Source organism: Camponotus vicinus, unplaced genomic scaffold, assembly GCF_025532165.1.
Source record: "Camponotus vicinus isolate PSW18456_S1 unplaced genomic scaffold, iyCamVici1.0 SCAF_5, whole genome shotgun sequence".
Taxonomy (NCBI): domain Eukaryota; kingdom Metazoa; phylum Arthropoda; class Insecta; order Hymenoptera; family Formicidae; genus Camponotus; species Camponotus vicinus.
Genome location: NW_028141977.1, coordinates 10,258,013 through 10,284,677, shown reverse-complemented (window position 1 = coordinate 10,284,677; position 26,665 = coordinate 10,258,013). Strand labels below are relative to the sequence as shown.

At 34.9% G+C, this 26,665-nt stretch overlaps 1 protein-coding gene and 1 long non-coding RNA gene across 3 annotated transcripts in view; one reads left to right on the top strand and one right to left on the bottom strand.

The window, feature by feature from the left end:
* The window catches only part of Mesr6 (misexpression suppressor of ras 6), a 582,772-nt gene that overhangs the window by 189,021 nt on the left and 367,086 nt on the right, over nt 1-26,665 (top strand). The gene's annotated exons all lie outside the window — the stretch shown is intronic.
* Nucleotides 24,538-26,665, bottom strand: part of LOC145972204 (uncharacterized) — a 107,756-nt gene continuing 105,628 nt past the window's right edge. Inside the window, exon 3 of the long non-coding RNA XR_014439090.1 lies at nt 24,538-25,133. This is a non-coding gene — a long non-coding RNA (uncharacterized LOC145972204). The remainder of the gene's footprint in view (nt 25,134-26,665) is intronic.

Sequence of the window (26,665 nt, the reverse complement as noted above, 5' to 3'; positions counted from 1 at the left end):
TTAAAGAGAGCCGTTCACTTGAAAGTAAGTGATACAAAATTCAGGAATCTTCTCGGGAAGATGCCATTAATTGATCTATCATTAGTGTAGCTATTAAAGCGTTACAAGTTAATTATTTGATCGCTTCAATGATTGAGAAGATAATAAATTAAATTGTTTCACTATTTTTCCTAGACAGTGTCATAATCGAGTCTTATGCATATTTATAACTTCTTAATATATTATTTATATTTTTATGTTAAAAAGTCATTGATTGATTATGTTATACAGTTATTAAAGGAAATACGACAAATGATTCCAAGAAATGTATCTTTCAGTTGGAAGAATAAAATTCTTAAATATTGTTTACTCTGCAATCGATGCATCAGCTCGAATTCTATGAGCTTTCGACTCTAATTTAAAAAGCATCAGGATATTTTCATCTACATGTATATTATATATAGCTATATACTAAATATTAATCTCTACAGACATCTATTTATAATTTTTTATGTCGCAAATTTTTTAATATATACGTATGATATTTATTTAATAGACATGCATTTTATTTCTCTTTAAAAAAATATATTTTCTGTATATATAAAATTATAAAATCCTGTCCTGAATTTTATCGCAAATCATAGATTGTTCACACAGAGCTGAAGCATTGCAAGTGACGTCTATTTAACGGCGTTTATTTTTACAGCTGATATTTTTATCGAGTCGATCCGATGGAACATCCGCTCGTGCCTCCTCGTGTACGCAAAAGCGGATATAAATACCGGATAAATCTCGCGCTCGTTAAGGAACGTATTGCGCAGTCGCAAATTGTCCTCGCCCACTCAGGAATCGAACGAGAGTTCGATTACGCGTGTCGGCATCTCGGAGGGGAGGTTCGAGAGGGAACCATTAATCCGACTCAACTACGTAAATGGACGTCGCGCTGCTTTCCGACGACATTTCTATAGACGCACGTGTGCGAACGCGAGTCGTAGTGGTCGTCGTCGTCTTTGCGGTCATCGTCGTCGTCGTTTCTGGCGTCGTTCCGCAACGATATTTTCTTTTCGCGAGTCGAAGCGCGGCTTGTGGCCGCCATTCGCGCGGTGTCGCGCGGAAACTGCGGCTTTTGTATGCATATGTAAACGCGTTTACTTGTAGGAATTGTCGGGCATTGTGCCGACCCGGGGACCCTTCTCCAGAGGTGGGTATACGGGGAAACAACGTCGGGTCCGGTGAACGCGTGTTCACGCACACGCGCGTCCCGTGAATGCGCGGCGTTAAGCAAAACGCAACGTGACGGCTATTAATCTCGGCGATGGGCGATGTTTAATCCAAGAAAGTGCGTCGGGGCACTTTGAAAGCAGCGGAAGGATCGTTTGATTGTAAGAAATCGTGGGACGGTTAGCGAGCTCTTACACGCGTCGCAGTCGTGAATCTATTGCACGCTCGTTTGTGCTTGTAATTTGTCGTGAAATCGATTCGCACGAGTACGAAAGCACGTGAGGCAAATTATGCAAGCTGCCGTGGATGAAAAACATGATATCATTATTATTGTTATCATGTACGAAAGATATCCAACGATAAATTGAGTAAATATTTTGCATACTTTGATAATAAGTATTACAATTTTTTCACCCACTCTGGATTCTTTCAAGTTGGACTATAAACAATTTATGTACTCGAGTACGAGGCTTGAATTATCGTTTCTTTTCAATACGATGAGATCTAATTAGTTACCGAAATCGAAATGGGAAAAAGCGGTTGGCTTTTGCCGCTCTGCTGGTCTCTTTTTTGATTGAGACTTTAATTTCTACCCCGAATGATCCACGATATTAGCGATTTTATTTCCGCGAAATCACCGCCTATGATCTTGGTGGTAGATTGCAAGTCATTATTACGACTCATTGTCGACACTGACGAAGGTGCTGAAACGGGTTATGACAGATCCGTCCATTAAGTCCGGAGACCGGAAGAATAAGAGCCGCCAGATGACGATGATGATGACGCCGGTGAAAGCTCAGGATGATAGTGCCGTGGCACCACGCCGTGCCCTGCAGGGTACCACCTCGATGTCCTGTTGAGAACCGACAATTCGAATACCTCGTAGGGTTTCCAACGTTGTACACACTCACCGAGAGTGTATGCATGTCTACGCGTGACGGTCTCGTGATTCAAGAGCGTAGGTGAGATTAAAAATTCATGCTGTCAACAATCGTTCTTTCGCAGCTTCTTTTTTAGCACAAATCATATATCGTCGTTGTGTGAGATCGCCAATTATTTCTTTCATTATTAAAAAAGAAGAAATAAGCGATCACTAATAATAATAACTGTCAAATGTGTCAGAACTGTCAAACATTCCCATTATAAGAAAATTATAAAAATAGAAGAGAGGAGACGTTATGTTATATAATATCATATGCATGTAAACAATACAAAATTATATTACTTTTATTATAAATGTAATTATATCTCTCGATAAGATAAAGAGAAATAGACATTTTTTGAAAAGTAGTTTTAGAGAGAGAAATTATAATAGAGAGATATAGATGTAGATATTTTTTTATTTATTATTGTTCAAGTGTCTATTATTTATTTGTTCTTCTTTTTATATATCCTGAACGTATCAATTTCGTTATTTTTTTATTTAAAAATCAATAATTTACACAGTTGGACTTAGTTTCTTATAAACATTTTATTCCGAAAAATTCGTGAAAATTTCTGAGAAATTTCTAAAAGCTTTTTAATATCACATATGTGTATAATTTTCTTATTTCAAATTATATACTTATGTGTTGATTACATATACACGATAGTTTGCCATTATATACACATCTCACCTACTGATAACTTGCAGCTGCGTCGTTTTCACTCGTAACATTTTCCGCTTTTTCCTTTTTCGTCTGTCTAGTGACGACGGCACTATTAATTTACAAGTTCAAAAGTGGCATACTGAATTGAATACATGGAAAGGGCTTGCCTTAATGCTTCGTTGTACACTGTAATCTTCGGTAACCGTCAGCCCCCTATGATACTTTAATTCCACACATCGTATAGAGGTTTCTCTACGTTAATGATATCTCTAATTGTTACTGACTCATAGACTGTCATCTGGTAACTAATAATCTGTCTATCATCTGGTATGTATTATCTATTTCTATGCATCGCCCATTGTCGAGTTGATAAATATAATTGCAACAATGCAAATGATGATTATATTAGCATTATTAACGCATGCTTTTAATTTTCAATTACAAACGTGTAGCATTCCTTGAAATTTATATTTCCTCGCTTAATATAATCTCCATTTTAATATAATTAAATTGTTACGAAATGTTATGTTCTACATCAAAAGATAAATAAAAAAGTAATATATTATCACATATGTCATTGATGTAGCAATCTGCATACAGAACCAATTATCTCTCTCTCTCTTTCTCATATTTGCATGCAAGATTCACATCTTTTTTGCGTACAGATACAAGACATATATATATATATATATATATATATATATATATATATATATATATATATATATATACACACACACACACACACATAGATATATATATTTTTTTATACACGCACATATGCAAGGACTAAAAATGCATATCGTCGCCAGCGTTGCGTCAGGTGGCCCCGTTATCCGTTTCCCACGGGCTTCATTATATCATTCGATCACAATGCACACCGAAATGTCTAAGGACCGAAGAGGTAGCTGCACCTGCAGCCGGCTGCAGCGTGGATTCCGCGCCGTAAAATAACAGCTACTACCACGCCACAATGATGGCGCAGCGCGGCGATTGGAGATACATACATATGTGTCTCATTGCGATCCCTCGTCGCGATAGACGCTCCAGAATGCAGGCCACTTTGTTTCTGAAACGAACAAGGCGGTCTTCAACGGCTTTAAAGTGAGCCACAAAGCGTCGCGTGCACGAAAGAGTCAATTATAACCGTGTAAATATCGGACGATTGTCTGGCTATTCCCTCTTATTTGCCAACTCACGAATTATTTGCGGCAATGCCGCTCAGAGTATCATCAATGATGTACAGAAATTAGCTGCGCAGCCGTCCCATTATGTGTGAATACGATGATTGTTGGATATTTGAGGTAGAATGACTTATGCTATTATGCAAGGTGAGATGAAAGATTAAGAGTCTGATAATTTCCATAGGCTCTGTGTATATAATTTAACATAAATTTGAAGTCTCAAATAAATTCTAATATAGCCTTTAAAAATATTAATTCGTATAATATTGCATTTAATTATTATAAAATTCATTTCATTCAAATATGCACGATAGTATCTCTTTTTTCTGTACATTTTTAACTATATATTTTAAATGAATTTCTACGATTGCCATTCTATTTGCTTGCAAAAACCAGTTTGGCGAATGTAGTTTATCCCATTATCGATCTTCTACGCTTATGTTATCGATTTCTTCGATAATGAAAGAGGACAGCGTGCTCACGTACGCGTGTAAATACGACGAGATGATGGCGAACCGGCAAATAAATCGCCCTACAGCCTTCGAGAGGGTCGTTTTATGTAAGGGCGTAGTATCGTCACTACTAAACGTATACCCAGTACCAGCAATTTATCAAGTTCTTGCTACGCTCGCATTAATAATGGGATTTATCAGGCAATATCGATCGATCTTCCGCAACCGGTGAAACTTACATCATCATGATCCGGACTCACCTGAACCGGTTGCCTGCTCGTGTACGTCGACCGCGATGATTCTACTTGAGATTTATCACTCGCTCTCGGGACCCGCGGTCATTTGTCACAAGTGCAAATTTGAATCCGCGCGCACGAAATTGCGACGCTCGCGTTATCGACACGTTATTATCGATCAATTTTCTGTGAAAATCCAGCGCAATCTGTAACATGATGTAATCTGTAGCATCCGCGCTCCATTATATGTATTTGCATCGCGTATTTTTACGATCGCCTCTTTTAATCCATTTTTAAACTTCACTCGTTGAATTGATAGTGAACACTTAAAATATTATTCTCATCGATATTTCTTATCATGACCATATTTTAATTTATTGCTCATACGTGACGCGTTAAGATTTTAAGTGCTGAGGTATGCTTTCATAATTTCTTTGCATTTTATTTTCAAATTACACTAATGAGATTCACGAACAAATAAATATCGATGCAAAAGGATTAGCATCGATGATTTCACTAATATTGTTACTAGTCTCTCTTTCAATTTACTACAATATTATAATCGGTATCTTTCTGTTAATAATGCAAAATTCTTTATTAAATTCTTTTCTTTTCTTTTAAAAACATTGCATGTTGACATGTATATTTGTATTAAATGTAGTTTTGAATTAATATAATTTAATATAAAACTATGCCATTTTTAAATTATAAATGGTAATAAAGATAGTAAATATACAATAAAGATAGTAAATTATTTTAATGTATACAATAGTTTTCACATAAATTTTAAAAGAGTATTTTTAAAATGGAGAATATTAATTGTATACCTATGCATTTAATCGTAGCAAAGTATGAACATGTTTATTGAACAATGTTTATTGATCAATGTTTATTGAATTCCAAAAAATTGTAGATGTCATTGATGCAATGAAAATATATTTTTGCTATAAAATGTGGACTCTTTGAAGAATAATAATCTTAATACTATTATCAGTCTTTGTGGTATTTCTAGCATGAATAGCTTAGATGTCATGTATACTTGCATTCAACCATATGTTAATGGGAAAAACCAGAGATCACCATTGTCACATTGTTCACGTCGGTTAAATCTCTCCGACTACATGTTACGTTACAACAGGATTTTACACTTGAAACCGGAATTTTCGCTTTCGACCGACTTTTGATGCCGACCACAGTCTGCGGTGCTGCATAAGTACCGTTCGTTTCTCGCGATGTGCGCAAATTATATAACTGCGAAGAAGCCGCCGCTTGTCAGTGTGTGGGCTGACCATCGATACCTCTCTCATCGTCGACAGGTTTTCATTCAGCCAACACGACACGCAATTGCACGAGACGAAGTGAAACCGCCATTCTTACATCGTCGCGGCCTTCGCGATGGGAATTTTTCGCAGTCCTTCTTTCAACCAGCTCCCACCGACCACCACCGGAACTGGGTCAGTCTGTGACCGAAATTTAAATAATAACCGACCGTTCCAGTCACATTTTTTTTTAGAGCAATTTCGCATTATGTAAACCAGAAGTGCCGCGCACGTACACTTCCACGCCGCAAGGAAGCGGTGGCTGCATCAGCAACAGTATTACACAATGTTTAAAGATCGATTTACGTAGCCCGAAATGCAGTAATTTAGCCGCGAACACGTAACAAACAGCTGCTATACCACGTCTCTCATGTCTGCCAATTCAAATCTTCTTTGTACTTTGTACTGGATCATAAAACAGTCTAATTTTTCGACCTTAATGTCCGATTGAATTATCGAAGATATTGAAGATAAATAATTATCGAAGATAATTATCGAATTTAAGTATTTATTGTTGATACAGATCATAGAAATAATCATTTGATTTCTCTCTGTTTCATCGACCCAATTTTAATACTATACATATGATAAATTTAGTTTTTAACGCTAGGTAACTCAAGTCGATTATAATTGACAAATGCTTTTTCCACATTCACGAGTCCAATTTGTATATATTTTAAATACTTTTTAAACTTTCATGAGTCATATGTATAATTTTTGTATTATTTGTATAAATTTTATTTATGAAAATGCTAAAGAATGCGTATATATCATTCATTCCTGCGGCACTACTATTCGCGCTTCATGTGGGCCAATCTTCGCCGTTCCCACACTTGAGTGTTTCGTAGTCATTCTTCTTCTTCGTTTCTTCCGTCGGTCGTCTTCGCGTTTGCAACCCTGCAATCTATCGCGGGCCCCACGCCACGCTAATTCTAGGGCTCCGAAATGCATCTTGGCGGAATCGTCCAAAAGGGCCAAACGGTCAGGTTTAGGATGTAAACTGTAAGGCTGGAACGGCAGTTGTCTGCATAGCAAACAATTAAAATGCACAGACTACTCTGTTGCAGACTTTTCTGCCTCTCTTCTACCGTTGTTGAGGATGAAGTTACCGAAGAGGCTGAAATGTGCACGATAAGAGCAACAAAAGTACAAGTGGTAATGACCGTACTTTACTATAGAGCCGAAAAAGGCGGATAAACGCAGCCGCGGTACAAGAGGAATGCCTCGTAAATCCAGCGCGATGTTTTGCCCCGCATTATTCTTCTAAGAATTCGTCTTTTAATATTTATACCGAGGCTATTCTTTTCGCTGCGATGCAAATCTTTTGCATTAACGCGTTGCTTATGCGCTAACAAGTATGCCGTATCTATGAGCACTCACAGAAATTTATATTTTACGTAAATTTAAAAATGAATATCTTTTCACGATACACAAAAATAAGAATTACATTTATAATTACATTTAAACAAGAATATGATACGTGTAATAAACTTTTTTTATTCTTTAATTTCTCTTGAGAGAAACACGTTTTTGTCGAAAATAATTTGTAACATTCAAGCATGATTGATGATATCAGAAATATTTCTGAAAAAAAGCAAAAGAAAAATGGAACGGAGATCCTCATTATGAAAAGGAGATTCTCATTACATGGAAAAAGTATCACGAGCAATGGTGAACGAACGTCGAAAAGTGGACAATTGCGGGGTTCTCTTATTTTGTGTGGAACTTGTTCTCGTACGGAACCACTAAGTGGACTTTTGCGGCTCCTCCGACCAGTGTGAACCGCTATTTAAATGTGAAGGAGGTGACCATGCGAAAGAAAAGAGTGAAAGTCCCGAAATAAAATACGACGTTTCTTTGCTGGCGACATATTATGTTGCATTTTAGAAATTATAACGTATAATGAATTTTCATATACATTCTTGGCGAAGAGAAATTGTTTAATATTTCACAAAAATTGATATTATATTTTAATTTTTAAATTATAATAAATTTTTCTCTCTTTTTCTCGCATCTAAATCATGCAATTATTAATTAAGAGATATTATCTATATTAATTAATTTATATTTAATTGATAACAAATTGTAAAAATGAAGTAATTTAATTTTCTATTTGTATAATTAATTTAAAATAACGTAAAATGAGAAAGTACTTTGATAATGAGTTTTATTTTCTCTCTTTTTTGTAATAATAATAATTTAATAAAATAATAATTTATGTAACATATGTATGTAATTTCTTGTAATCAATTTTTTAAAAGATTGTTATATTGTAAAAATTAATTCCTTACGATCTTAATCCAGAAAGTTACATCATCCTTGACATCTCGGTAAGATCAAAATGTAACCGGAAACCAAGTCGCCTCAGGACATCAAATTCGTTTCCATTCAGTTTCAGGTAAAATAATATTCAGCAACATGAGCCGTGAACATGAGCCTATCGCATCACCATGAAAATCTAGTGGAACATATTAGATTCCTCGTTGTCTAGCTGATGATGCGATTTCAAATAAGTTCAAAAAGTTTGCGCAGCAGATGGCCTGCAGCCTGCAGCAGTATATTTTTGCTGTTCTAATTTAAATCTTTCGATGCAGTTTTAGACATATAAATAATGAAAGAAATATTTTCGATACTATATGAGAAGATATTTTATTGAATTAAATAATGATTATATTTAAATATTTTAATTTAAAATAGGCTCGTTATATGAAATTAATTATATTTCACTTTTGAAAATAATAGCAAACTTGTCGCTAACTTTTAGTAAAACTTGTCTTAGTATATCGAGCAACAAGTTTAGGACGTTATCGATTGATAGTAATGGTAACTTGAAACTTTATTACGGTAATAGCACAGAGGTGATGTATAAAAACGCAAGCACTTGTTACGCGAACCATCTATATAAGTTTCGTACGACAATCGGTGAATGGAATCTGCCACATGCTTTTCATTGTCTTCGTGATTGATAGTGATCTTTTTCGTTCTGCCTTTCTTCAAATTTGTTTCCATCTTTCTTGGCGTTGCTCTCCGGCCACGGTGCTATTTGTCAGTAATCAACGGCAATCCGAGCACTCCATTGCGAATCGCACAAAGACACTGCTGGACCATTGTCCTTTGAAATGGATGCGAAGAAGGGAATCTTTCCCCTTGCCGAAATTAGGAGTGCTTGTCGTCCTGACAGATGGAGAACTCGGAACACCACTATTACGACGATGGACAAAGATTAAAATTATTGCATGCTGTCTCGGAAGAGAATCTCGTACAAAAGAAAAATAATATCTTTTCTTTACGCAAATGTACATATCTATATTACGGATATAATGGCAGTTTTTTATAATATAATTTGCTTTTTTATATCGCGTTAAGATGGGACGATGTAACTTCTTTATCGATCAATCTTTTTTTTAAGATGCTTACCACTGCATAAGATACAAATGATGTACAATTATGTGAAAGATTTAAGTATGACTGTAAACTATATTAACGATAGTTATTGGTCACTCAACAGAGTAGATTAATGGACTAAATCCATATGATTTTTATAAATGTTTTCTTTATTTTATTGTTTTCTTTATTTTATTTTTTTGTTTTCTTTATTATGTATGTATATGTATATGTTAATATTAATTTCTTATAATGGATTGTGTATATTTTCAAATTGATAAAAGTAATCGTATACTTTTACAACTCAGAAATCCTGATATAATTAAATTTTTCATCCTCGACGCACAAGATTTATCATTAGATACATCATATTTTAAAAATCACTCCGTATTCGGATTGCGTCAGAATCGACTGGAATTCCTTTGGTCAACTCTTCGACTTAAAAAAAAAACATTTTATTCTACGATTGAAGATTTCACATGTGGATAAACATAGCTCTTCTAACGAAGAGGATACATGAAGTGTCCGGGATCGTTGGACAGTCGAAAGAGATCTATGGAAATGAGTTGCGCCAGAGAAACATTTTTCTCTCTCTCTTTCGTAATTTTTATGTCGCGCACAATTTGTATACTGGTCTGCGATGCAACGAGACTTTCGGACGTCCATTAAAAAACCGGTAAGAAAGATTGCTTCAGTGAGTGGATGCAACGGGAGGACGGCGTTAGTACTTAAATTGCTTTATCGCCATTGCCGATCGAGATTTGACGATGGGATATGAATATGTAAGAGACAGAGGGTCATCGGCGTTCAAAGACTCTGAACGAAAGAGTTCTCTCTCGTTCACGATCCTGTAGCAAAACGATTCTTGGCGACGTTTAGTGGACACAATTTTGTCTTCTCTTACAACGTGTAAGTGGCAAAATAATTTATATCATATGTCTGGATACGATTAATATATTTCCAAGTATAAAAAAATTTTGTAGAGAGGGAAAATTATTTTCTCTCTGACACATATAAATATATTGCTCAAACTTCAATAATTTTCTAATAAATCATGTCACGTGTGCGAAGAGAATAAGTTTCTTTTTAGAGTATTAATTTTTTTTTTTTGAACAAATTTTATTGCATGCGAAATCAGTACGAGCCAATTATCCAGCTAATTGACAGACATTCACATGACAAACTCGAGCTCGAAAATTCTCATAATGATGTTCTCCGATTAATCGAGACATAAAAACCTTATGTTTTGCAAATGTTACCCCATTGATGGAACCACCAGTGCCATCAGGATACGATCAGATATGATCTCGGTGCTTTGATACCCTCGCGATCGAGACAATCTTGCGAGAAGAGAGACCGAAAAGACCGATGGAGAAAGAAGAGCTGGAAAAGTAGCTGTATTTGTCGTGACATGCTTTGCCTGTTGGTTGTAGCCTTTGGAGCGCGCCGGCTCCGAAGGATTTCAACGTTTCTCCTTCACGATTTCTGATACCTAGAAGCGATTTGAGATTCAAATGCAGATAACACAGCCAGTTGAACGATCGTATCTACATGTCAGTTGTTCCGGTTCCCTTTGACGGCATCGCTCTCGCCGCTCGATTGAAGTTTAGCATATTCTCTTGCTGTCTTTCTTTCTACGATCTTTTGAGACACGCTAATTTGATACCAATTAGAACATGGACCTATCATTATTGACCGATTGCATTGACGAATTGATTACATATTAATATCTAAGTTAGTTTTAGAGCAAGAAATGTTTCTGGTAGCCGCTTATACATTACAAGCGTGAAGAAAGCAGATTGATTTGATATCGTGTAATCGAAATGATATGTGACTACATATACTTTTTGATTAACTTTCAATCAAATCTCATTATCATACATTCTAATCAAGTATACCAAACTTTGCTTCTAGTGTTCGGATACATTCTTTCTACAAAACTTCTTACTTGATTTTTTCGTAAACTTTAAATTCCTAACGTTGGACAATCTTCTTCGAAAAAAAATAATACATTTATATTTATAATCAAGATCATTTCACTCAAATACTACATCGTGCACGCATGTCTGCGTAAGAGGTAAAAATACGCCGCGATGTTTCGGGCATCAAGTATCGCGAACAACCAAGATTTGACCAAAAAAGCACAAAAGAGGATGGTGGACCGAAGTGGAGAAATATTTTTGGGAACGGTAGCGAAGGAACGTAGGACGAGATTCATCCGTCGGGCGCATTTTTTTTAGCCGGTGACACTAGATGCTGTCTAGGGGAGGCCTTGTCGTCGGCGACGACGACAGTAAAAGAAGATTGGAACTACAAGAGCATACGAGAGCGAAAAAAAAACGATTATACGACGAAGTAAAGAACAGGACGATATCTTGAGTGTTGAATTACTTGACGGATATACGGGTCTCGTCTATCTCGAAAACCGCTATTATGGTTTCCTGTTGCAGCCCTTGAATTGGTCCATCGGGAAATTACTTTATTATTTTTTACGAAAAAAATTGTATTGTTACAAATTTTAATTTAATTTATAAAACGTAAAAATTGCTCGTCTTTCGATTATTGCGCATTATGCTTGCTTATTCGAACAGAATTTTTAATTATAATATCAACAAATATATGAAGTATATAACATGTGCAGTACTGAATATCATGTGATTATTATCATAATAATCTTTATTCATCATAGTTTTTCGTCTCAATAACGTTTATTTATTAAAAGCAACGACAAATCACGAGGAGCAAATCTGTGGAAAATTGAGAATGCCTGAAAAAGAAGGAATTTAGAAGCATTTTGTACTTAAAACAAACATAAAATGGAGATAGAGATCCCGGTCTATTCCGTATATAAATATTTTGAATGAATCTATCCACGCGTGGGAACATGAGTTCAATGATATCTGTATTTGTTTCCAATTACGAGGTACACGGGCAAAGCGGCGTAATTGTAGAATAGAAAAACGGCGGCGCGGTATCGATCACGGGCGCCAACGCTCTGTGTGCAGCCTCGAGAGATCGAACGAGGCTGATTTTCCCAAACGGGCGACACGCGATTTCACGGGCGTTAACTCGAATCGGGCCGAACCGTCGATAGGCGCTCGATCGCGACAAGATAAATGACCATGTGCCCGGTCGACCAGCAAACCGGCACTATTCTCCCAATTATGTGGGGTCTCCATCGACCCCAGTGTCCACCTGTCGCCGGGAACAACATGATTGATGGACCACACGCGCGCGTGGTGCGTGCCTTTGCACGACTTCCTCCCATTCGCTGCTCTTCTTCGATCGCTGATCTCGCGACCCGAAATTTAATATCGATACCATTTTCAAGCGAGAAAGCTTGCTTCCATCCCCGTATTACGGTTGTCCACCACGTTTTCGAAAAAAATTGAAACGGAAGGTTTTCATGTCACGCTATTTTTCGATAACTTGTTATCGCTAGGCAAGTTTGGTAAAATGTAATTTGTATTTTAACTTTCTCTTGCTCTTGTATCTTCGTATTTTTATGAAAATGTGAATATAATATATATATATATATATATATATATATATATATATATATATATATTATAGATAACATAATATAATATATATGACGTACAAATATAAATATAGTTAATAGTTAATAGTTTAGCATAAATTAATAGAACAAAAAATTTTGTTTAATAAATTTTTAAAAATTTATTTAAGAACAGGCTGTTAATATTTATCAAAAAATAATAAAAATAATAATAATAATTTTCATACGTAAGAGAGGGAGAGACAGATATAAAATTTTTATTATCATGCTGTTTCTCTCTATAAAAATATAATTTATAAAATACTACAAAATGTTTTATTTAATAGACTTTATGCACATTTAGTTTCATTTTTTTCATAAAGTGATATATGATGTAACTTAAATAACGCTAACAAAGCATTTTTTATATTGCTTGTGCAGGATAGAATTTCACGAAGAATAAAGTAAATACCTTAATATTCTTATTTAAATTAATTTAAAGTTAATTAAAAAAAGTTAATTAAAATTAAAATTTATAATTTAAATTTCTTGTATCACTGCAACGTACACACGTGCTCATTAATGTTCTCATCGAAAAGTCGAAAGGTTCTTTTGATTCGATCGTCGAGGTCATGCAAGCGTGTCGTGCAGGTGAGAATGATAATCATTAACACCTGATCGTTAATTGAAATATGTCGACGGCGTCTATGGAGCTTTCAGCTTTAATCACAGTAATTATGTATTTATAAATGCTATTTAACATTCGGTGATAATCTATAGGCGCCTCCGCGTCATCGGCTCAAAGAGAGAGGTAGTAACGCATCGTATATTATACGCATTAAATGCAAGAAGAGAATATCAAGCACGCCATATCGGAACTTTGTCCCGCTACTATTGCGATTTCATGCCGATATTTCAGATTCTCCCGATTTTTTCTCCGACGACGAAACAGCCGTGTTACGCTATCACGATACGCTGGCAGATTGTCGTTTCGAACAGATAGTTCTTGCTCTCGCGTGTTAATTAACGAGTGATGGCGATTATCAACGCCATCGCGCGCACTTATTAGCGCAGTCACGAAGGTGATTATGAACGACATTCCCCATAAGAATGTGCTAAGGCTCGCACGACTTACTAATGAAGTTATATCGGCGCCGCCTATGATAATTAAATGGCGAGAATATTTCCAGAGAGCATCTCGAGACAGTTCGTATACATTTTGTATACTCGAGCTACATAACATGTGTACGTATGTGTCGCCAAATCGTGATAAGTATAACACTTTAGCGAGGAAAATCCGCACATTAATATTCCTCTAATGAGCAAACATTATTAAGAGAATCTTGCAGCACATTTATGATAGATAACGCTAATCAGAAATAGAAAGTCGTAATATAAAATTTCGTGATGACATATCTGCTGTGATATTCCTTCTGTAATCATTAAATTATAATTACCTCGATAAATTCAATGAATTCTGCTATTCTGTGTTTGACTAGACATTATTGTCTATTCATTAGACATTATTTTCGCATAAAATTACCTCTAATAAATGAAAGACTTTTATTTAATAATTTTACGTTAAAAATCATTGACCGTTATATATGAAAAAGATATTAAGAAACTATGATGATAAATTAAATCTTGATAAATGATACCAAGTAAGACTGTTAATTTTTATATCTTTCGTATTATATATATAGAGCTGATTGTACTTATGTGTGAATGGCGATTAAAATTCTAATAAATTGTAAAATTTATGAACTGTGATAATTATTTGTGCAAGAACGTGCAATGATAAATATCAAGATAAACACTTTGTAAAACGCCATTCTGTAAAATGATTTTTTATATCAACACGAAACATTGTTATATGACACGCGGATTAAATTGATTATCATTTATTTTAATTAAAAAATTAATTAAAATTGCCAAAGACAGTGTAACACGTTTTGTTAACGGCCATAAAGACTTTATCATGCCGTTTGCAAATTCATTGAGGATAAGAATAAAGAGGAGAGATCGAATTTAAAGAAGCACTGCCGGCATGTATCGTTGTTAACGTTATCGCGCAGTGTGGTCTGCATTTCTAGCAGATGTGTATAAGTAATTGCGCTTGTGTGTGATACACTTGACTGTTTCATCTAGATACACGGATGCGTGCGGTGTATGTCCAACTTAATTGCAGGCGTATAAATAAACTGCTTTATTTGCACGACCATGCGAAATCACTGTCTGCATCAGCGGTAGGGATAATCAAAGCCAGCCGCATTAATTGCCTCGATCGTTTGGACGATGGATTAAGAGCGAAACTAAGATAGCGATAGATGGACTGAGAGAGGAAGGGAATGATGAGGACCAGAGGTCATCTCGATGGCGTATATATTGGTTGTTCGATATCGATATTCCTATGAAATGCTACCCTGTTGTAAAATATCGCCCTAAAAATTATATTCATATGTTACTGTGCGTTTCGTTTATTTTACATTCTGGTTGTTATTTTTGTATATTTGAACTATAAATGAAAAAAAGACGAGTGTGTAATTAAGTGTCATAGCATATATATGTGAATTTAGTTTCATGTTTTTCTTTTAATGGATTTTGTATTCAATTATTATTATACTTTTATAAAGATCTGCACACACGTATTATATCCTTATTCATATTCAATTAAAATTAATATAGTTAAGTAACAATTTTAAATTAATGGTAACACACACATAAAATTCCTGAAAAGGATATACGCATTCTTAGAATATTTCTATATAGACTGTGTGCTCTTGAATGCTTAAAGCAATTTTTATTAAAAATCAAAAGAAATAACAATATGATATGTTTAATCAGAATCATATATATATCGATAGATGTATAGTTCTTCAAAAAATTATATATGTACAATGAATATTAATGAAATAATAACTCATCTTTATTTTTGAGAAATATTTCAACGAGTTGTTTTACTTCAATGTAATTTAAATTTTTCCATAATTGTGTGTCACTTTTGATCATGGAACACGTTTGTAGTTTATTTATTTCCTCTAGTATATATTTAATACAGCATGACTCTGTGACACTTTGAAAAGATTAAGTATCTCGCAGTCAAACGACATCATTAATATCACTTTCTAATTCGCCAAACTAGCAAGCAACGAAGACTGAGCCTATTTGAATAATGTCGAAATGCCGTTATTGACTGTCAATAACATCTACAGCAAATGCAAAAAATAATCAAGTCTGGCATTAACTAGCTAAAGCCACTTGATTATTCCAAAAGATAAGAAATATTGCAATCGTACATCTCGTTATTAACGCATCAACTTTTAATTTGGCACGGTACAAATGCCCAAAGTCGCTATAAGCAAGAGCATACGCTAATTTGATCGATTACAAAATGTCATTACTGTTCGCGTAATGCTTTCACATGTCGAGCGAATAGAACGCATTATTTATGTCGAAACTGCAGAGACAATTTATAACAACTCGGAGGAAAATTTAATATGTCGTAGGTTAATAACATTAATCTTACTCTTTACGTGGCGAAAGTAGAGAGTATAATCAAAGAGTGTAATTTAATGTTTTATACATATTTGAAAATATCTCTTTTTCACGGTTTTCAATATTTTCACAGAAACGTATTAGTGTAGAATAATTTATCAATTTTGCAATTTCACTCTCTTATGTACTGTTGTTACAAAAAATAAAAGCTCGAGCTATCGCAAGAAACAGAAATATCTCCGACGAATGTTTAACACCATTAATCTGTACATATATATTAGCTGCAATCGATGCAGCGCGAAGATGCGAACGCGTTGTGGCTTCGGTTGTGTTTAACAAGAGTCACCCGCGAGAGTTGTATGCATGCGAAAAAAACACGTCCTTGTTGATTTATATTCGCGGAGTCTTTATTCTTCGCCTTTTTTCTTCCTCTAGAGATCTGACGAGAAGAAATGAAGAATTGACGCAAACATTCTAAGTAAGTATTGCATTATTACCATTTATTAAAATAATAAATTTTTCTTTCCTGTATATCACGAGTACGCAACGGAACAAAATTAGGAATTAGAAACATGTTTATATTTGATTGTCGCAATAGCAATATGCATAATTGTTACTTAGGCTATTTAATATTTTTTTTAGTCATAACAACTCTTTTCTATGCTTTGCATTGTACTTCACCGCCGTTACCCCGTTACGTGGATGAGAAATCGCCTCTCCACTCGTGGATGAATGCGGCTGCTAGGTATACAATCGAAGTCGCGGCATATAAGAGGCGGCAAAAAGCAAAAAGCAAAACCGACAATGGACCGCGAGATTTCGTCTCGAATCGTATCAATCGCTGTCGAGGCACAATCCAACCTCAGCGACATGTTACCTGCTCTACGCGAGGTCTATTGGACCGTCGAGTTCCCCCTTTTGTTGCCGGCTGATCACAATGGAAATCCATTGATACGCCATCGATACCCGTGGAATACTTACATCCATGCGAGCAATGTGCGTGAACGTTCTTATTGCGCCTGTTTGCATGTGATGTGCGCGCGATTTACGAGAAAACAGAGCGGGTGAGATTTTAGTCTTCATGTTTTTCAACAGGATCAAGTATCGAAGAGCCAAGAGATGTAAAAATTTCATAATAATTGTTCGAGCCAGAGCATTCGCGAGATTAATGATAATCATAAAATAAAATTTATACTGGTAATAGAAATACGTAAGAACATTTAGAACCTGAGAACAATGATTAATTTTTATAAGGTTAACATTTTTAATTTAATCTAATATGAAACCTTTCATTTTAATCGCTCTTATAATCACGTGAAAAGATGCAATAATCCAGATTATATTATTCGCCGATTTGCTCACGTATGACGAATAATAGATGAATCTTTTACGAGTTAGCTTTTTCCATTACGGAAGAAAAGCGCAGTCGGAGTTGCATGACTAAAGGGTTACGTGTGCTATTGCGTGTTTTGTAAAATAGAGAGGTATTCTTCGACACACGTATTTTTCGACACACGAGGATTGCCATGGGGCGAGCCACCCTTTTTCGATGCGCAATGACGTTTATTGCAGTGATATTAATCGATCAGGAAGGGTCGGTGACTGTTGGATCGTTCTCTCCTTTTCCCCTTCTGCCCTTTTTCTACAACCCTGTCTACCTGTTTATATCGTGTTCGATGTGAGAGGGATATTTGCGGGATACACAGCACTGCGGTATTGTTTGTGAACGATGAATATATGTATAAATGACTGAGAGAGAGAGAAATAAAGATAGAGAAAAAGAGAGAAAGAGATAGAATCGTTTGAATAGCTGCGCTCGAAAAATATGTTTTGTCTGGAAAATGGGTTTCGATTTATATAATGCATTTTAAGAGGATTTGCAAGCCGCGTTATCCATTGACGATTTTCGCGGCGCGCATTATTCATTTGTAGCGTGTTCAAAATTAAACGAAATCGGGAACGTCGATAGATATTCGCATTTGTTAATTTTATCTACGTTTTATTGCCGTTTGTTATCTCTGATATTCATGCGCGTAGATGGTTCGGTATTATTGTATAACGAGAATAATGCCTTGATTAATATGTCTATTCTTCGTATAATTGTCCAACCATTGTTCCACCTTCGTATTTGGATTTATTCATACATCCATATAATTTGCTCGAATTATGAGACATAGGAAATAAGAGATATTTTTTTATTATGATGTTTTTTTTATATTATCTCTTTTTCACGCTAGACATTTTTACATTTATCGTAAAATATATATTACATATGTTTTTATAAAACAATAGATGATTAGTATTCGTATTCAATATAAATTTAACAACTTTGTAAGAAAGTACTTTGTAAGAGTTATCAAAAATATTAAATACAATATTATACAATCGCGCGTTTCTGTCATTTATCTGAAATAGATTAAAATTGATTCTTATCTTTATATAATAAAATAAAATTATTAAAACTTTAATGGAACGATATCTTATTAATTTCAAAAAATAAAAAAGAAATTATAGGAAATAGAGAAGATTGTCGGCAAGACATTTTTATCATCTCCTCATCTATTTTGATTTATATGTCCGTTCTTCAATTTTCTGCGTAAATGCTGCTTTCCTTTTGCTTAATACGATATATTTTTTTATTAATTATTAATTATTTTTTACTTATTTCACGATGAATATTTCACGATGAATATTTTTTCTCATCATGCTAATTGAAACAGAAACTGCTTATTTGGAAAAATGTAATATAATGTTGATTATAATTTATATATGTTTTTAAGCTATTACTTTATCAGTAAGATTTTATCATTTATTTAATCAATTATTATATATAATTTTTGTAATGAAATATATAATTTCTCTGTTCTTATATTTTATTTATTAAATAATTCATAGATATAAAATAGAATTGCGTTTTCTATTTTATTTTATAAGTTAGATATATGGGATGATTATAGCACACTATTAAAAAATGTTGAAAAAAAAATGTAATTGTTGCGAGAAATAATCGAATATACATATAAAGTATTCAAATCTGAAAGAAGAAGACTTAAGGTAAAATCGTACAAGAATAGCGAACGGTCGTTTCAACATGAATAGCTTCTATTATGCTATTGTAGAGTAGTTTGAAAGGAGTGGTTAGGTGATGCTTCATGGTGGAGTCGATCAGACATCGAGAGTTTCATTTCGACACTCGAAGCTCTGAAGAAGAATCGATCCGAAACAATCGTTCCTTCAAACATCTCATAGCCGATTTATGGCGTAATACCTGGGGGCATTGATTCCTTTGATGCCTATATCCTTATGACATATAGGGTGTATCTCTTCATTCCATGACAGTTATCCATAATCATTTAATAATGTCTTTAATATAAATTATAATTACCAATATATTGTATTCTCTGATAATATAACGCTGTAAATGTTATTCTAATTGTATAAGCAATATTGAAACATTTATTTGTTTCAATTTTTGTCTAGTCTTTAATTTCATCAACTAAAATTCTTGCAAAGAAATAGAAATATATTCCATTGAAATTAGAATAAAATATAAAAGATTTAAGTGGAAGTTAAAAATTGCAAGAAAACTTTTCAAACATGTAATTGTGCATCAATAAAAATTGTTTAATTGTGCGCATACAATCATAAAAGAAGATATATAATTGATAAACGAATGCACATGCTAAAACTATTAATAATTGACATTATAGATAAATGTCACATATTTGCAGCAAAAGAACACCCTATAGATTTATGGCTAGACCTATCGAATTAGAATGTACTCCCGCTTCCAGATATAACGGCAGTCTCAAACAGAACGATCGATGCTTTCTAGGCCCTCTTAACTCTCCGCTGTACTATTGCAGGCTTTCGTCCGTTTCTGAAGTGTGGGAAGGAGGGACGGAACCATCCTTTCTCTGTTCTTTCTTTCCGGCGATTCCCCTTCGATTACCTGCGTCACGCTTAGCCCCTCTCCGCTTAGCAATCTACTCTCGGTCTACCCTTCGGTCCATCCTGTCGGAGCCTTAATCCGTACTTTTAGAGTGACTCTGGCCAAATATCGGTCAGTCAATGAGGCGAGCACACAATGCCGCGTTTATCCGCCCGCTCGATTTTCACGACCTCTTTGACGCAAAGTGAATCGTCTTTTTCCTCGCTTTTTTCTACCCGTCACATTCTTCTTGTGTTTACAACACAAGTGTGTGAAAAAAGCCTTGTACTAATTGTAAGCAATTCATAGTGGATGTAAATTCGAATAATACATATAAATTTTATGACACAGTACAGATTCTTATAATTAACCACTCAATCTGAGTTTTGTATATGATCGTATAAAAATATATTATAAATGTTTTTAAATGAGAAATTATTCTACTATCAATTTTTATTTTTTATATAATTATAGATTAAAGCAAGTCTTACTTCACATATATTTGATTTAATATGATTTATATGATATTTTATATGATTTATATTTGATTTAATATGCAAGTCTTATTTCACATATATTTGATTTAATATGGTTTATATGATATTTTATATGATTTAATATGCAAGTCTTATTTCACATATATTTGATATAATATTTTATATTATTATTTATATCATTCATAAAATATAAAAATAATTTGTAAATAATTTACAATTAGAGCTTGTTTGAATCATTATTTACATCGATAAAAACAAAAAGATGCATATGTACATCTTTACACCTTGGTGTGGCGAGCGTTACGAAATTTTTAATTCACCACTGATGAGATTTTGTTTTCCGAGAATAGCAAGATCCAGTTTGGCGCCTGTTTAATCCGAGATCGTCAACCGGGCCGGTTTTTAACCCGTCCGACCAGTTTTCATGAAATTATCCGGTTACCGGTTTCATAATATATCCCGCCTCTTGTCTCGTAGTACCATGTACGATGATAATGATTAACGGATTATAGGAAAAGGGCCGCGAAGACGATTGGATAACGCATTTCGAAAGTGCATAGACCCCGTGGTCAATCTGTTACTGCGGATTTCCCAACTAATACGATTAAATCTGGAATGAGCTCACGATCGTTAATCAGTTTCAACGCTGCGATTTGGTAATTCGACAGACAGACTTCAAGTCGAGAGTTCTATTAAAATTCTTTCAATTTTTAAGCACAGTCAATCATATATGTGTGTGTGCGTATAATTTAATCGTATAATTTAATAATTTATTTTCATATAAATGAGAGAAGCGTAATTTTTATAAGAAGCTCCATAATCGTAATTTATACTATTGCTTGATTACAATGTATAAAGCGTCGTGCCTATTTCTCGTATTCATCCTGACGATTATAGCCATTTCAATTTTGTAATCGAAAAATTCGGTTGCCACACGATGCCATTTTATCGCATTTCGCTTCGCTGTCTGCACGTTGACTAGCACGTTTATGAATCTTGTTTTTAATTTCCTCGCAGCGACTTGAGCACTTTCAGAAGCGGCGATGCTGCAATCTAAAGAGTAGAATTCAATTTTCTCACAGCACGAATTCACATTCCAGTATCGAGAACATCACCTGACCCTTCAGTCACATATTTTGTCACTTTAATGTCGCAGCAAATCGCTTCAAATTACAAGTTAGCGATTCTCAGTCAGTCGAGTACGGAAGTAGCTTTGATTTGTTGGGAGAGCTGTATCCAATTCCGGAGTATCTTTCACATAATTCGATCGGATAACATTTTGATCCATCCGCTATGAATAGCACTTCGCCAAGTCCGAGGAGATAACATTAAACCATCAGACGATAAAGTTTATCACGGTCAATATATCCTCCGTGAGCGAATGTATGGGGGACGCGTTACGTAGCATCGGCGGATTGCTACGCGAAACGGCTATTATAAATGGCAATTTCATTTGCGTCTAGCTGATGAAATATTATTTGCATAATGTAACTAGCGGTGAACCTCATGGATGCATAATGACACGGACGAGATAGATAGTTTGAGAACGTGTGCAGTTACTGAATATATCTCATTGTAAGTTTCTATTGAATATTATTACATGAATTTTACACAACTGAATATATCTAGAATACATAATAATTCCTTATATCAAAATACACCATAATTTTCTAATATGGATTTTGATTATATAATATTATATAATAAATCAAGACATGCAAATATATTCTTACAGTTTCATGTTCTTGTTTTTCATTTTCATGCTTTTGTTACAATTAAAATTGTGTATTATTTAAAATTTATAAATAGCACCACGCTTTTTAGGGTTTTGTTTCTTGAGCAACAAACAAATCTTTTGATGTTTGCATCGAAACTTTTGAGAGTCAAAGTGTATGTGTAAACGTATCACGACGAAGCGCTCGCGACAGATAAAAAAGATTCGATCGTAAGAGAATCTGGTCTTCGGTTTCGCGTCAATCTGGCGCGTATCTCAAAGCGGAGGATACATTCAACGGACCGGGTTACGTTTGGGCGTGGGACCTCTTCGAAGTTTGTAGCGAGGTCGTTAATTATAGAACGCCACGGGTTACGTTTCAATGGATGATTGATGAACGCGGGGCGATCCTCATCTAACCTCATCTGGAGAAAGGGGTGGGACGAAGGGAGAGAGCGAGAGGAAAAGGAAGACGACGACGAGGGAGAAAAGAAGGAATGAACAGTAAAGAGGTTTCAGAGCCGGAGAGGTTTCACTCTGGAAACAGGTTTCTGATTGTTGAGAGAAACATGGCATCCGCACCGTCTTCCATACTCCCGGAACATGAGCTTGAGGATCTGGATAACTGCGTGTATCATCGTACATTCATCGATTTCCTTCTGCTTCTGTTAATTCAATGACGCCAGAAAACAATTGATTCGTAGAAAGATTTCAGGGACTTATTATTCAGGGATCTATTTAAAAAATTTAGATTGCGAATTAACTTTGATTTTCCAGAGATGAAAGAATCAGGTGTTACATACACATACATACACATATGCACGTATATGTATACATATTGTGTATGTGCATAATTACATATTTATAAAATTTCTAACTTGGATTAGAAAAAAATGTTTTATACAAATTCCATCCTTGTTCACTGCGATTATATTTTATTTCCCATATTTTTAAAAGATTGCAAAGATTGGCAAAGATTTATATATGCATTGTTTATAGCAAGAAGCTGGATCATGTTAATTATAATGTGAGATTAAAACAGAAAAAAAAATCAAATGTTACTTGTCAATATTGCATAATCTTTCTAAGATGTAACAATTTCCAACGAGACGAAATCAAATATCAAAATATCTTGTCACGAAGCATTGATTCTTCTGGATCATGTTGTTTAATTATCAGACTGCTATTTATTGACAAGAAAAGATATCTCGCAACAGCGGATAATGCATCAATTGATAACGATAATAATGATAATGAGGATAATGACGAAAATAATGATAATAATGGTGAGATGGCGAGCAGTGTGGTAGTGGCGATGATGATAATGACGAAGATGTTGACCCGGAATGGGTGTCGGCCCACTTTATCGCTTCATTCTCGCGGAACGTACCTTCATAGCCTCTTATTGGAACCGATTAAAAGTCAATTACCACTATAAAAACTTTACGAGATCAATTTCATTGTGTGAATGGGTTTGATTTATATTCGATCATCTTTTGTCGTGTAAGATATAAAAAATTTTGATGCATAATATGATCACATAAAAAACAAAAAATTTGTATATTATATAAAAAATAAATATACAGAGTATATGTGTATATTTTTCAACATATTGTGATATATATATTATTCATATTAAAAATTATAAAAGAAGTAACAACTATATAATTTTCAAAATATTATATATCGCATATAAAGTAATTTTAGATAAATTACAGCTTTTTAACAATTGAGAATAAAATAGATTGTAATTATAAATATTAGATTTTCTGTGAATTCCGTGTCTTTTTCATACAAGGTATTCATTTAAATTTTATTAAATTTTATTACTTACTTTATTTTGAATATAAATTTTTAAACATTTTCACTTTTTAAAGTTGGAATAGTTATATAAGTTAATTTTAAAGCTAATTAATATTTGATATTACAAAAGAACATTTATATAAGTTAATTTTAAAGCTAATTAATATTTAATATTACAAAAGAACATTTGATAATAATACAACCAAAATTGCTCGATTGATTTTGGAGCTGAAATTTCTTAAATAGCATTTCGTATGTATTCATACAAGTTTTCATAAACTTTTGCGATATTAATTGCAACGATTATATTAATTTTATCCTGATACCAATTGTTAAATTTATTCGTCGTGAATTAACGCAAACTACAATACTCGTGTGACATCTTTCACGATCACGAAATTCAATCGTGAATAAACGTACGTGCCAAACGGCGGGAGAAGAAGCGATCAAAGCTGCGGTCAAAGATTGGCAGCCGATGTCGCGATGCTTCGATGGCGGAATTCGATTCTGCGGTTACGATCGAGAGAAATTCGGTGCACGGTCCGCGGGTTCGATCGCACGATCGCTTCTCCTCGCATCTTGCTGCTTGCACGGAATCGAAGATCTCTTGTTCTCGAATCGGCGCAGATCTCCGCTCAACGAGCGTCTCGTCGACACGATCGTAAATACTGGCGGGAACTCGTGTAAGAAGTTCGAGAGCCTCCGGTCGCTCGAAGCCGAATCATTTTTGTTGCCTTCGCCGCCCTCTTTTTCTTTCTCTTTCTCTTTACTTCCCTTCGAGTGCTCGTGCTTTTCGTACTTCAGCAGTTAACATCGTTCTTCGATCTGATCTAGATGATTATTTTAAACATATTTTCTCCTCTCTTTTCCTCGATCTCGTATATTTTTTTTCAACATAGCAGAAATGTTGTTGAAATGAAACGCGTATAGTTGCTACGTGTCTGCATTTTATAGATAGCTTAACAAAGCTATCTATAAAATGCACGAACATGTATGGAATTTAATTTATTGATATTGTTCTACACACAATGCAAAATGTAGATAGATAGGAAATAGATTTTAATCTTTCAGTCAATCAACGGATACCCAAAGTGGCTTGAATGTTAAAAATTTTTATATTAATGTTCTCCGCCCGAAACAAAATACAAAAGGCCTTTGTATTCGGACATTCCCTAGAATATAATGGGAAAAAATATTCGATGTCCAGCAGCTATAAAGAAAAAATTGTCGTGATGCGTCGAAAACACAGTGGGTATTCGAATATCCACACATTGATGGGAAGGTGAATAATGCAGGTGAATATGCATTGACACAAGGAGTTAAATGTCTAACTTTAGTTAAACCTGTCATGCGAACGAGTACAAGAATCTCTTTATTTTATGCTCATCTATCTTTTTTATGAGATTGCGTGCGCATTAATTATTTTTAGCTTCATTAAAAAGTTACCGAAGTAACGATTGCCGTGCGTTTTAAACGTGTTATGCGTTTAAAAACCGTCGTTTCACGGCAATGAATATCTCGGAGATCGGAATAATACAGGGAATGTCTCATTGTATAATTTACGAACAATGACGCAAATATATATATAGATTATTAATAGTTAATGCTGTACCGACAGCGACAGCGGGGTAATAAAAGCGTTTATACCAGGCTTTGTGCCGGTAATATCTCCCAGCCATTCTCATCAGCGATCGCGCATATAATTGCACTAAACAAACGCGTATTCGCGCTCGCGCGCGCGCATGACATTCCTTGGCAAATACTGCAATTTGCATACAAGGAGCTCGTAAAACAAAAAATAAGAAAAAGAAAAAAAACGTTCGGCGGATCCTTTCACTTTTGCGCGTACGTTCGATATTTTTCAAGGTCGCCTGTTCGCCTCCAAAGGTTCGACGGAACGGTGGTACCGCAAATGGCGAGAACGTGGGCCGCTCGCTTCATGTCCGTTGCTTCACGTGCAGCCTATTACTCAACGTCGCCGGCGTAATTAGCATAATAATATCTGTAACTCGCGGTTGCAGCGGTAACTAATTACCGGTGTATTAATCAAGGCATTCGACTCTGGAGCCCAGCCAATCCCAACTATCTGAGATGCCAATCCAATTTATTTGCGCGGCATTAGAATGTCAACCGGGAAAGACAGGCCGGCCATTACGGCACTCTTCAAAGAAGTGAGAAAATAGACAGGGCAGGCTTTTCAATAGCCGTTAAAGCACAGAAATGCTGCACGGTATCGCGTTACAGCCGGCTTCGGTTGATTGGCTCGGCATGTGTTTTACTTTCGCTCTCGCGTAATACTGTGGTTAGATAGCTTCGATTGTCAGCTTCAGAGGCCGGATACTTCCAGGGGAAAAAGAACCGT